Genomic DNA, 14,936 nt, shown 5'->3' on the forward strand with positions numbered 1-14,936 from the left:
TTCTGTTGGGTAAGATCGAAAGCCGTCCAACGTCCTTTTAAACTTAGTTGTTTTTAATTATTTCAAATACAGCGAAAGCACTTTGTTTAGTTCATTAGGAGTTTTTAACTTAAAAAGAAAAGTGATTTTAAAACTATTTTCGGGCGCATTTATATGTTTAGAGTCTGGTTCGTGAGAACCTCTTTTGGTTAAGAAATCCAAGTCAAAATACTTTTCAACTTAGTCAAGACACTATATTTCTTAAAAATAGGTTTACTACTCTAACGCAATGCGCGTCTCTTTGTAAGTGACAATAAGAGGGTTTGATTAGGGAGTATAACTCGGTTCTGAATATGCGAAAGCGACAGTTCCCGTTAAATTGGTTCTTTTCAAAGTGGGAAACACTGCCCATAAGTAATTCTATTAGCAAGTACTTGGATTATTAATTGATTACGTGAATTACATTCGAACCTGTCTTTATTAATTGAATTTTATTTAGGACTTTATTCTCCATTGTGCACTCTTAAAAATCCTATTTCGATTACCTTAGATAAACACCATAACAATAGATAACGATAGATTGACATTTGGTCTCTGTGTATTCGACAATCATTTATATTACTCTGACGCATTCGTACACTTGCGAAAAAGCACGCATCAAGTTTTTGGCGCCGTTGTCGGGGAATCAATTTCGTCAAATTTCGTACCCTATTGTTATATCGTTTAGACTTAGGTTATTACCTGTCGGTCAATGCGAAGAACTCGCAGCACCGAAAGCTTAGTATACCCTATGGCAGAACCTGAACGTTACACTCGCGTACGTTTATTTTTCCATAGGATTAGGAGAGCTATGGCCGAAGATCAAAACCAAAGACCTCTTAAGGACTTCTCCCAACCATCCAACGAAGAACCTAGTTCTAGTATAGTAAACCCAACCATCCCAGCTAATAATTTCAAACTTAAACTCTCCCTGTTGTAACTAGTGTAATAGAGACAATTCACAGGTCTCTCTACTGAGAACCCGAACCAACATTTAAAAATCTTTCTCTAGTTAGCAGACACTTTTAAAACCAATAGAGCTTCTCTTGAGGTAATCCGTTTAAGATTATTCCATTTATCCCTTAGAGATAAAGCCCTATCATGGTTAGATTCCCTTCCACCCAATTCCATAATAACTTGGGACACCCTTAGAAAAGTATTCCTTGCTAGATACTTTCCCCCAAGTAAGACCGCCGTTCTTCGAAACCACATAACCAGATTTACCCAGAACCAAGGAGAATCGATGTTCGAAGCTTGGGAGAGATATAAAGAGCTGTTAAGAGCATGCCCACATCATGGTTTAGAAAATTGGTTAATCATTCAGACCTTCTATAATGGACTTCACTATAACACTAAGATGACCATCGACGCTGCCGTAGGCGGTGCACTGATGAACAAACCTTATCCTGAAGCTAGTGCTCTCATCGAAGATATGGCTCAAAACCATCAATCATGGGGAGTTGAACGAGCGACAGTTGAGAAGAAGGAAGCCCAAGGAGGAGTACATGAGTTAAGCTCTATAGACGTGATGCAAGCTAAAATGGACGCGTTGGCCCTCAAGGTGGAGCATATGTGCATAAACCCAAATACTACAACTGCAATTTCGTCGGATTGTGAGATATGTGGAACCAAAGGACACCAATCTGCAGAATGTAGTCTATTAAACAAAACAAACTCTGAGCAAGTGAACTATGCCCAAGGAAACCTATATTCGAATACGTACAACCCTGGATGGAGGAATCACCCGAACTTCTCCTATAAGAACAATAACCCTATCTAAAATACTGCACCTCCGAGACAACCAGGTAACCAAGCCCCAAGACCAAATCAACCTATGCAACCTGTCCCACCAAAGCCGAGCCTTGAGAAAATTATGGAAAATTTTATCACTGCTCAAACCTAACAAAACAAAGAGTTCATGAACCAGAACATTCATGTTAATGAACTGATTACCCAGTTACGAACCAAGGTTGACCAAATAGTTACTCACACTAAGATGCTTGAAACCCATATCTCTCAGGTAGCCTTAAACCAAGCCCCCCAGACCACACCTAGAGGACAGTTCCCTGGACAATCTCAACAGAATCCGAGAGGGCAAGCCAATGCCATTACCCAACGAAGTGGGACCGCTTATGATGAGCCATTTAACCCCAGATTGAGTGAACCCAAAACTTCTAAGGAATGCACCGAACCCACAGACGAAGTGAAGGAACCTGAGGAATCTGAAAAACAAGAAGGTCAAGAAAAAGGTGAAGAACCTAAAGACAAAACTTATGTACCACCCCCGCCATACAAACCACCGATACCATATCCGCAAAGACTCAAACAAACCCAGATCAATAACCAGTATCAGAAATTCATTAAGGTTATAGAAAAACTTCACGTAGAAATCCCTTTCACAAAAGTCATGACCCAAATACCTTCTTATGCAAAGTTTCTCAAAGACATCCTTACCAACAAACGTAGACTCGACGATTCGAAGCCCTTGGAATGCAATTTTATTTTCGAGAATAAGTTAGCCAAAAAAGATAAAGATCCTGAGAATTTCTTCATTCCTTGTCTTTTGGGAAGTCATGGCATCGAAAAAGATTTTCTAGACTTAGGAGCTAGTGTGAGCTTAATGCCTTTAGCAGTTTGTGAGAGGTTAAACTTAGGAGAATTATAACCTACTAAGATGTCACTTCAATTAGCCGATAGATCTGTTAAGTATCCGATAGGTATATTAGAAGATGTCCCTGTTAGGATAGGTCAGTTATTTATCCCTACTGATTTTGTTGTCATGGACATCAAAGAGGATAATGATATACCAATCCTTCTAGGTAGACCGTTCTTATCAACTGCAGGAGCCATAATAGATGTCAAGAGAGGAAAGTTGACCTTTGAGGTAGGTGACGAGAAGATAGATTTTATACTTTCGAAATTTCTTATGGCACCTGTGATGGGAGACGCATGTTATGCCATATATATCATTGATGAATGTGTTAGGGAAATAGAACAAGAAGAAATCATAAAAATAATTAAGTTGCATCAACTCTCATACTGGAAGATGATGACTTTAGGAAACCCTACATCGATGATAACCTTTACGAATGTTTATCCCTTACCCTAAATCCTATGCCATTCCCTAAGAAACCAACCTTAGAACTTAAGGAACTGCCTAAGAACCTGAGATATGAGTTCCTCGATGAAGAGATGAACCTTCCAGTTATAGTCAGTGCTACCTTGAGCCAAGAGGAAATAAACCAACTCTTAGATGTTTTACGAAGATATCCCTCAGCCTTAGGATATAATATCTCTGATTTGAAAGGTATAAGCCCATTTGTATGCATGCATCAGATTTCGCTCGAAGAAGATTCAAAGCCCTCCAGAGAACATCAGAGAAGAATAAACCCTATAATGAGTGATGTTGTTAAAAAGGAAGTTCTTAAGTTACTTGAGGCAGGTATAATCTATCAGATCTCGGATAGTAAGTGGCTGAGCCCTGTGCATGTAGTACCTAAAAAGGGAGGCATCACAGTAGTGCAAAACGATAAAGGCGAACATGTAGAAAAATGGATAGAAGGAGGATGGTGGATGTGCATAGACTACCGAAAGTTAAATAACGCAACCAGGAAGGATAATTTCCCTTTACCATTTATAGACAAGATGTTGGAGCGTCTAGCCAAACACTTTTACTTCTGCTATCTAGATGGATACTCTGGATTCTTCCAAATACCTATCCACCCCGAAGATCAAGAGAAAACTACTTTCACATGCCCTTATGGAACTTTGGCCTACAGACGAATGCCATTCGGCCTTTGTAATGCCCCAACTGCATTCCAACGCTGCATGATGTCAATCTTTGTAGATTACCTAGACGGTATCATGGAAGTATTTATGGATGATTTCTCGGTTTGCGGATTTGATTTCCACAATTGTCTTGCTAACCTTGAGAAAATATTGGAGAGATGCGTGGAGGCGAATCTCATGCTAAACTGGGAAAAATGTCATTTCATGGTCACCGAAGGGATTGTTTTAGGACATATAGTTTCCGAAAAAGGTATTGAGGTAGATAGAGCTAAGATAGAAGTCATAGAAAATCTAAAACCACCCAAAACTATCAGAGAAGTCCGAAGTTTCCTTGGACATGCTGGTTTCTACTGGCGTTTTATCAAGGACTTCTCCAAAATAACTAAACCTTTAACTGGCCTTTTAATGAAAGATGCCGAATTCATTTTCGATGAAAAATGTAATGAAGCATTTAAACTTTTAAAGCAAGCGTTGATTTCAGCACCCATCATGCAACCCCCTGATTGGTCAGAACCTTTTGTGATAATGTGCGACGCTAGTGATTATCCCGTTGGAGCCGTTCTAGGACAAAGAACAGATAAAAAATTACATGTGATTTATTATGCCAGTAGAACCCTAGACGTCGCCCAACTTAACTACGCAACAACTGAAAAGGAACTACTAGTTGTAGTTTTTGCTATAGACATATTTAGATCTTATCTAGTAGGAGCCAAAGTTATAGTTTACACCGATCATGCTGCCATTTGTTACCTATTAAGTAAAAAAGATGCCAAGCTCAGGTTACTCCGATAGATTCTGTTACTACAAGAGTTTGATTTAGATATCCGAGATAAAAAAAGGCACTGAAAATGTAGTAGCTGATCACCTTTCTAGGCTAGAACACCTAAAACCAGACTTAGTACCCATAAATGATGATTTTGCCTATGATAGACTGGTAGCTAGACTATAAGCCATTGAAGACGATAGCCTAGGCCCTCATGAGCACTTCCAAAAATCCTTAGTTGTAAGTAATGTGCCATGGTATGCAGACTTTGTTAATTACCTAGTTGCTGATATCATACCCCCTGATCTTGACTACCACCGGAAGAAGAAGTTCTTCAACGATGTAAGAAACTTTTATTGGGACGAGCCGCTCCTTTTCAAAAGGGGTAAAGACGGTATTTTTCGCCTTTGCGTTCCAGAAAAGGTGGTAAAAAGTATAATTGAACATTGTCACTCTACACCCTATGGTGGACATGCGAGCACCTCTAAGACATACACCAAGATTCTTCAAGCTGGCCTATTCTGGCCTACCATGTGGCGCGATGTCCATGCTTGCATCGTCAAATGTGATAGATGCCAACGCACGAGAAATATTTCAAGACGTGACGAAATGCCTCTAAGAAACATTCAAGAAGTAGAACTCTTCGACGTTTGGGGTATAGATTTCATGGGACCTTTCCCACCATCTTTAGGAAACAAGTATATCTTAGTAGCTGTGGACTATATGTCTAAGTGGATTGAAGCTATAGTTTCACCCACAAACGACACTAGAGTGGTGATCAAGTTATTAAAAAACTACATATTCCCCAGATTTGGAACACCTCGTTTAGTCATAAGCGATGGAGGATCGCACCTCATATCGAGAATATTTGATAAACTTTTAAGCAAATATGGAGTTAGGTAAAGAGTAGCAACACCATACCACCCACAGACTAGTGGTCAAGTAGAAGTATCCAATAGGGAGATAAAACAAATTCTAGAAAAAACTGTTTCTATATCTAGAAGAGACTGGTCTCAGAAGCTCCAAGAAGCATTATGGGCCTACAGAACCGCTTTCAAAACCCCTATAGGAACAACTTCCTACCAACTAGTCTATGGAAAATCCTGTCATTTACCTTTCGAATTAGAGCATAAGGCCTATTGGGCCATTAAAACTTTGAATTTGGATTACCTAACCGCTAGTGAAAAATGTATCCTTGACATCCACAAACTGGAAGAACTCAGGCAATTTGCCTACGAGAATGCCAAAATATACAAAGAGAGAACAAAAGCTTGGCATGACAAAAGAATTGTAAAAAAAGATTTCAATATAGGCGACCCTGTTCTCCTGTTCAACTCTAGGTTACGACTTTTCCCTGGGAAGTTGCGTTCAAGATGGACTGGCCCTTTAAAAGTATCTAAGATTCTGAGATCCGGAACTGTAGAAATCAAGAACGAAACCTGTAGTCCATTCATTGTGAATGGGCAAAGACTGAAGCTCTACGAAGGAGGAGACATTCCGACAGACTACTCCAGCCATACCCTAATAGATCCACCAATTCCTACGACAGATGTATAAGTTTCTATCGTCAAGCTAACGACGTTAAACAAGCGCTGCTTGGGAGGAAACCCACGGTTTTCTTATATTATTTTATTTTTTTGCATTTATTTACTTTATTTTATTTTTAATCATATTTTCGTCAGGATTAATATCATTTGCAATGTTTGTGTTTTCAGGATCCTTTTCCCTAACCTTTGCAGGATGCAGAACTTTGATGACAGGCACGTGGCTTTCAGAGATGACGCCCAGAGGGAGCGCTACATAGTTCTCTACCAGCGCCCTATGGCACCTACATGCTATCCGAACCAGGATTGCATAGAAGCCCTAGGCATTGAGTCGAGCATCAGATTCCTGTGCCACCAACTCCAATGGGATGAATTCGCTGATGACCTGAGCAACACCTATAAGAACTTGACTTTGGAGTTCCTCAGCTCATTTGATTATGATCCTTACTCCGGACCAGACGGACGTGCTGTTTTCAGGCTATTTGGGATTGAGTACTGTTTCTGCCAGAAGGAGTTCAGTGACTTATTAGGTTTTCAGACTACCCCCGACGCTATCCCTGAGACGCCGATGGGATACTTTTTGAGTAAGGAAGTGGAGAAATTCTAGAGCGATATCTCTGGTGGAGGGAGTCAGGATCCTTCCACTTAGTTATCCCAGGTTATTCACAACCCTGCTATGAGGTATTTCCAGATGATACTGACACACTCTTTTTTTGGAAGACCAGATGCTGAGACTCTGTTGAGTGAGGAGGAGATATTTTTGTTATTTTGTGCATCCCAGTCACGCCCTGTTGCATGTGGGAACTTTTTGATGTGTGGCCTTAGCAGTGTTGCCAGATCATCCGAAGGAGTTATTCATGTAGGAGGGATTGTCACGCAGATTGCCTTAGGCCTATCCCGCAAGCTGCTTCATCTCAGGACTTTCTGTGGCTATACTACTATGGATATTGATTTCTGCTTGACCAGAGGATTGATGAGGAGATCCTCCTTCAATCCTAGACAGTTCAGATTGTTGATTGATAGTGAGATAATACACTACTTTACACTGCCAGATCCGATGATGACCAGTGTTCATGACCCAACTAACTGGAGTTATGCTTTGGAGGGTCATGGAGAGACCGTTGAGGAGCCTAGATCCCCACCTGTTGCTGATTATACTCCTACACCGCCTTCACCCAGGATTATTGTGCTCTATAATAATTTATCTTTACAGAACCCAGATATCTGCACGTAGATTGCGGAGTGTCGCAGAGAGACTGTCGAGCTTAGGCAGGAGGTGGCTGACCTTACTTTACAGATGGCGGTATCCGATCTTACACATGCTACTAAGGCAGATTGTTTGTACCAGGAGATAGCAGAGCTTCGTCAGGAGATAGCCGTACTTCATGGATCTGGTCAGGCAGAGGAGCACCCTGCTGTTTGAGTTTACCGTCTCGTTTATTTTTTCTCATTTATGCTTATATTATTTTTCGCATTTTCATGACTTATTTTATATTATTGCATTTGGTATATTTTCTAACTATGTTAGCACATTGATATTCCATATATATATATATATATATATAATATATATTTATATATATATATATATATTAATAATATAATATATATATATATATTATATATATATATATAGATATATATATATATATATATATATATATATATATATATTATATATATATATATATATATATATATATATATATATATATATATATATATATATATATATATATATATATTATATATATATATATATATATATATAGATTTATATTATATATATTATATATATATATATAATATATATTAATATAATATTATATATATATATATGATATATATATATATATATATAATATATATATATATATATATATATATATATATATATATATATATTATATATATATATATATATATATATATTATGTGTATTTATTCCTTTATATTTATATTATAGTCTAATAGTATTATTTATTTATTTATTTATTTTTCTAATGTTTAAATTTTATTTTCATAAAATTGTGCAAGCCTTATTTCATTAGGAAAAATAATGAAAATGCTATCCGGACCCCCAGACCAAAAAGAGCATGGAGAAGCCCATTCCAAATGAGTCAAAATTCAGCCCAGCTCAAATTACTCTTGTGGCGCCCGCCATGGATACTGTGGCGCCCGCCACAACGTCTGAGAAAACTCGGGGCAGATTCACATATTTCACCATTTTCAAACCTTCAAACCTCCAAAACCCATTTTTTCCTCTTCCAAAAACTCTCTTGAACCCCATAAAAGCTCCTACATTTCTCATCTTCCCACCATACAATTTACCTTTCCAACTTCCATTTTAATTTTCATCCATCAATTTCCCTAAAAACCTCACCTTTTTATACAAACCCATCTTCATCTTCTTTATCACATTCCAAGAGCAAAACAATGGAGTTCAACGGATTTATTCTTCGCGGAGGGAAACTTGGGGATAGGCAGAGAAAGATTATCGAAAGGTTGCAAAATCGGGAAATTCTCCTGACGAGGTACATGGATGATAACTGTCTTTATAGTTTGGGTATCTACCATAGTGTTTCTCATTTGTTAGATTTTTTAGGCTTGCACACTATCTTTTCAAACAGAGAGCCTACCTTTGAGCGACTGACAATCGAGTTTTTAATTTCTTTAATTTATATTGTCAGTCCTAACACTGCTAGTACAGTTGGTATTATTCGATTTCGAATGTTTGCCGTTGAGTATGAGTTTAGTACCGACGAACTAGCAGGTCTGTTAGGAATTCCTCATGGGGAAGGTGCTATTTGTGAGGCCCCTTTGGATTCAGATTGGTCGGTGAGGTGTTTCCCTTCTGGCAGAGATTGCCTAATACTTCAATAAATTCTTTTGAAGGAATTCTTGCCTCGACCATCCATAACCCGACCATCAGAGTTTTTAGATATTTGTTGGCATGTACTATTTTTTGGCCGGGAGAATCCAAACAAGGTTAATTCTATGGAGTTTCTATTTTTACAAGGAAGCCTCACAAATAGGAGGATTAATTCGGTCCCGTTTATGATTGCTCATATGGCTTTAACTCTTAATAAAGCGGGACCTATTATTTTTGGAGGACTCATTACATCTATTGCTCGGGCTCTTAACCTGAACAATGAGATAGCTACCTTATATCCCTTAGCTCCTCGCACAATCGATCTAAAATTTCTAAGAGACATGAAATTGTGCCGAGTGAGAAGAGAGGGAGGTTATGTGCTTATGATTCATGGTATAGCTATCACATTTGTTGTCTTACTGTGCACTAGACGTACTGATGTACATAATGAAAGGAATTGGACCTATGTTTTAGATGCTCCACCCGTTTTGGGTCCACTTCCTCCTAATGTTCCTGATGAGGAGGGACACGAAACTGATGAAGAGTTTGATCAGAGAGAGCAATCTCCCGTACCTCATGTGTCCCCCCATCATCCTTCACCACCACACACCGCACCATTTTCTTCTTTTGCAGGTTCTGCTCCTGGATTTTATATTACAGAGGAGATGTGGCACAACCACATGGCTAGAGAGCAAAGGCGTGATGACCTACTCTCTACCATTCAACAACAATTGCCGGACAACATGAGCTTCATGCAAGAATCGCAGCGGAGGACAAATCAATCCTCTAAGGCTGTTGCACATATCCTTCTTGCGATCACAAACGAGCAATCTCATCAGCAGAACTACCACCTGTCGCTCCCCGGATTTCCCGAATCCAAGTACAAACGTAAAAAGAGTGGCGCGGAAGAAAAGTAGAGTCGTCAGCTATGTACTTTTCTCCCAAGAGGAGGGAAAGGTAGTATTGCATCACCAAGAGGGAACGGATAAAACAAAGTCTCGAACCAAAGAAAACCGAGTAAGGGGGCCGGTTATGTGAAGGGAAGGTTATCGCACCCCTTCGCGTCTGTGGTACTCCACAGGATCCATGTTTACTATTTATGTCTAAAATGTGTGTATAAAAAGTCCTATATGCGATGCGAAAGAGAGAAAATCAAAGTAGGGAAAATAAAGAGTTATTGCTCGCACAGGCCCTACCCTGCTGCATACGTATCTCAAGAAGGATTCAGAATCAGAGCACCGTAGCTCGTCTAACCTATGTGTTTGTTTTTTCTGATGAATGACGTTACTACACAATCTACCGGATGCTCGACCTTTGGAGACTTACTCACCTATAGTAGAAGGAGTTAACGTGTTCTTAGAAGAAGAAAAATCAATGAGTTTATTTGTTTTAGGAATGCTCATGCAAAAAGGAAGTCCTAGACGAAGGAACCGTGCTACCTTAATTGACATGCAAACGAGAGACTATACGAAGCCTAGCAATCCTATGGGGAGACGATCACACCATACAAAACAAACATGCATAAAGTAAACACGCCAACAAGGGGGCTCAAACATACGTGGGTAGGGCTTTATTCAAGATGGGTCATATCAACCTCGACAAACAAGCCATGGAAAGGTAATCAAATGGGCTCTTAACCAATGACATTGAACGTCAGGGTGAGCAGATCAAACGAGTAATGAGGATAAGACCTCATAGCTCTTAACCCTGGATAGGGTGAGCTCATGACAAAAAGTGAGGATTCAGAAAGGTGGAAGCCTCTCCACTGACTGACCGGACAAAAGATCTTGGGCTTCTGTTCTGAAGCACCGACACGTAGTGTGATCTTAAAGAACGATGCACTGAATAACGGGGGATTGGCTACTAATCCCTTTTATCCTCCAATTTCCTCCTCATGGAGGTCTTCAACACTGGTGCCTCATCTTGGGGGTCTTTGGGTACAAAAGTAAACACACGAAAACATTGCCTCCTATCGAGGTCTTCCAGCTAAGAAAGCGGTAAAATATGGGAAAGATGTAAAAGGGATCAAGAGATCTACCCCACGGATAAAGATCCGAAGTAACAACAACTAAAGAAATAAGAAACCCAGAGATCTCTCAGGCTAGCACCATCAAAGAAAACAAGTCAGCAAAGCAATCCGAATAAATCTCCAAATGGTATCCCACAAATAAAGAGGAATATCAAGAAAGCAATCTCTTCAAGGTTCATGTGATCCCTCACAAAAAAACACAACAAACAGGTTAGAGAAACAAGGTGGGATGCAATCAAGAGTGGCACCAAATAAGAGAATCAAAATGTAACCACATGAATCATGCCATTAAAGTTCACAAAAAGCAACCAAGGGTAGGAGGCCTAAGCCTCTTGTCAAACAAATGCATTAAAAAGGTATCAAAACTCAAAGTCAGGGGGCAAGGATCCACACATCAAGACATGACATACCTACTGATTGGAGAGATCGATTGAAATTGAATTGCATCGTTGGCTTTGCAGAACCATCTTAGGGTTTATATGAGAGGGAATTGGTTCTTTGTAGATGAGTTCCCTTCAGTCTCTGAGGTTGCTCTGAATTAGTTAGAATCTCTCTAGGGTTTTGTTCCAAGGAAACTTCATAGTGTTTTCAGCTTTCACCAATTCTCCCTTTTTTTCCTTTACTGAAATTTCAGGATTTATAACTTGATTTTCATGGCTTTGTGGGCTCAAATGAGAGAGGTCTAAGTCCAAGATTTTTTTGTTATTTATTTATTTATTTTTCGTTTTTTTTTTCGTTTTTTTTTTCGTTTTTTTTTTCGTTTTTTTTTTCAAAACGCGTGGGCTTCGCCTAGCGAGCAATCTGCTCAGGAAATTCCTCTGAGCGCAGGTGATTCTGGTGGCTTTTCTTGGGACTCGCTAGGCGACCCATTCTGCTCGCATAGCGAGCATGACAGCTCATGAACAAACGTTTTCTCCTTCAAGATTAACGTTTTGAATGATGAATAGACCCTATTTGAACATGTTGGAAGTAACTCAAGTCATTCCCTGGCCATTTCACCTTCAGTTGACCAAAAATTGACTAGAGGTTGAACCCCAATTCAGATGAACTTTGCTGAAATGCAATATGAAATGTTAAATGACCTAAAAATGAATGCATGAATGAGGAGGGCTAATTTGAGGTGCTACAGCTGCCCCTATTCAATCAACTGTGAATCTGAACGGATGAAGGCAGCGACTATCAGACTTTCAAGGTAAACAGGGATTGAATACCAAAAGAACCGGAGAATTTGCACTCTGTAGGTGACGAAGCGAGGAAAGCGAGGCCATTTACCAATGGCGGCTTCAAAACAAAATTTGATATTTACCGATATCAAAGAAAGCGAGGCCATTTACCGATGGCGGCTTCAAAACAAAATTTGATATTTACCGATATCAAAGAAAGTGAGGCCATTTACCGATGGCGGCTTCAAAACAAAATTTGATGTTTACCGATATCAAAGAAAGCGGGGCCATTTACCAATGGCGGCTTCAAAATAAATTTGATATTTACCGATACCAAAGAAAGCGGGGCCATTTACCGATGGCGGCTTCAAAACAAATATGATATTTACCGATACCAAAGAAAGCGGGGCCATTTACCGATGGCGGCTTCAAAACAAATTTGGTATTTACCGATATCAAAGAAAGCGGGGCCATTTACCGATTGCGGCTTCGCTGGGGAGGAAAATGATGTTTGTAAGTGAAACAAGACCAGACATTTACCGATGACTGGGAAGGGACTCGATGTTCACCGACATCAAAAAAATATATTTAAAAGTGAAAAAGACCAGACATTTACCGATGACTGGGAAGGAACTCATTGCTTTTACCGACATTGAACAAAGATGTTAAAAAGTGAAACAAGACCAGACATTTACCGATGACTGGGAAGGGACTCGATGTTCACCGACATCGAACAAAGATGTTAATAAATGAAACAAAACCAGACATTTACCGATGACTGGGAAGGAACTCGATGTTTACCGACATCGAACATTGATGTTTACGGACACCAGAGAAAGGATACATTTATGAAACAAAACCATTTACCGATGGCGAAAATGAAATACTCGATATTTACGGATAGCAAATCTGCTGGGAATCTTAACGACAAAACCATTTACCGATGGTTAACAAGCAACTGATGTTTACCGACATCGAATCAATGATGTTTATCAACACCAAAAAAAGGAAAGGACACACACAGGTGTTGACAGAACGATTTTTGTAGACACTGTAGGTGTTTGATTGGCAGCATTATATGGTAAAACACTAGCTGGTTACTAATGCCTTGACTGATGTCATGACATGGTGTGTATGTGTGACTTCATTGTAGGTTAGAATAACTAACTGTACTCTGATGTCTTGACTGATGTCATGACACACTTGAGTAGTTACTGCATGATTAGCTAATACAGGATTTATTGAATGTCAAACTGGATGCTGTGACATTCATACCTGTCAGCAGATACTAAGGAATAGAACAGCAGGTGTTCTGTTAGAACTTAGTATTTATTTCCAGTCTGGTTATCAAGGAAAGACCAGACCTGGCATAAGGCCTACTGACTGAATGTCAAACTGGATGTTATGACATTCGTCATTGACAACATTTACTGAACATTAGACAAAGTGGTGTTCTGCTATACTTCAACATGTTACTTAGTCTGTTCTTCAAGAGAATAACAGATCTGACTTAAGGCCAAATGTGTAAATGTCAAATTGGATACTTTGACAATTACTAATGTAAGTTGTTACTGTAGTATGGTCATTTTGGTCATATACAGGTCAGCAAAAATGTACAGTCTGTTTTTTGGAAAAACAGACTTAGCATATGATCCTTGATGTCAAGCTAAATGTCGTGACATTCATTCCTGACAGCATATGCTATATTGTAGGTTGTTCAGTTTTCTGTTTCAGCTTTTTCTCAGGCTATTCTTCAGGGATTCAACAGCTGAGAGAAAATCCAGGAAATCAACAACCAAGCTACATTTAATGAACCTAACAAATAGCCTATTTGTTAGTAACCTAGATGTTGAATTTATGGGAACTCGCGTGACCTTAAATTCAGGAGAATACAAGTGCAAAAGCCCAAGTACTGCAATATAAAAGGAAGTCGTTCCTTTATTCAGAGTTAGGGATTTTGAGGCGTGAAGGTTTAGTGTGTCCATCATACTTCACTGCTGTATTTTTGTGAGTCTTGTGTTAGACATATCTTGTAAGCCAAGCCATTATCTAGTAGATGATTGCTTTGGTATAGGGTGTTCATTGAGTTGTAAGTGTTGTGTCGCTCAAAGCTTTTAAGTGTGAGTGCTATGTATCTTGATTAAAGCTGTTAAGCACAATCAAGAGTTGTTTGAAGTGTGACTTCAAAATTGTCTTTAATATTGATTAAAGGTAGTAATCACTGAGGTGATTGAGGGGGAGTGAGTAGGAACTCTGATCTTAGAGTAAGATTGAAATTGCATTGGGTAGGGATTAAGTGAAGAGTTATAAACGGGTGAGTTTAGCTTTGAATTAATACTACTAATTGTGGATTTCCTCCCTGGCTTGGTAGCCCCCAGATGTAGGTCATGTTGGACTGAACTGGGTAAACAATTACTTGTGTTATTTACTGCACTTACTATTACGTTCTGCATAATTCTTGTTTGTGCAGAATTAGATGTCATAACAACCCGTGTGACATCTAAAGTCTGATAACTAGAATTTCAATTGGCATCAGAGCAGGAACCCTGCCTGTTAAGTTCTGGGTGAGATCTAGGGAAGTTACTTTCTAGTACCATGGACAAGGATATAGGACGCTCAAATAGACCACCCATGTTGGATGGCTTTAACTATGATGACTGGAAGCCTCGTATGATATCCTTCTTAAGGTCTCTAGATAGCAAAGTCTGGAGAGCTGTCAACAAAGGATGGGAACATCCAACAAAGACAGGTGAAGATG

General features: G+C 39.2%; 1 non-coding gene across 1 annotated transcript; it reads right to left on the reverse strand.

The window, feature by feature from the left end:
- Positions 1–1,213: 1,213 nt before the first annotated feature.
- On the reverse strand, positions 1,214–1,320 carry LOC127116302 (small nucleolar RNA R71). Its single transcript, XR_007801256.1, has one exon. It is a non-coding gene; the product is annotated as a small nucleolar RNA R71 (small nucleolar RNA).
- Between the last annotated feature and the right edge of the window lie 13,616 nt (positions 1,321–14,936).

The sequence above is a fragment of the Lathyrus oleraceus genome, chromosome 1 (assembly GCF_024323335.1).
Source record: "Lathyrus oleraceus cultivar Zhongwan6 chromosome 1, CAAS_Psat_ZW6_1.0, whole genome shotgun sequence".
Taxonomy (NCBI): domain Eukaryota; kingdom Viridiplantae; phylum Streptophyta; class Magnoliopsida; order Fabales; family Fabaceae; genus Lathyrus; species Lathyrus oleraceus.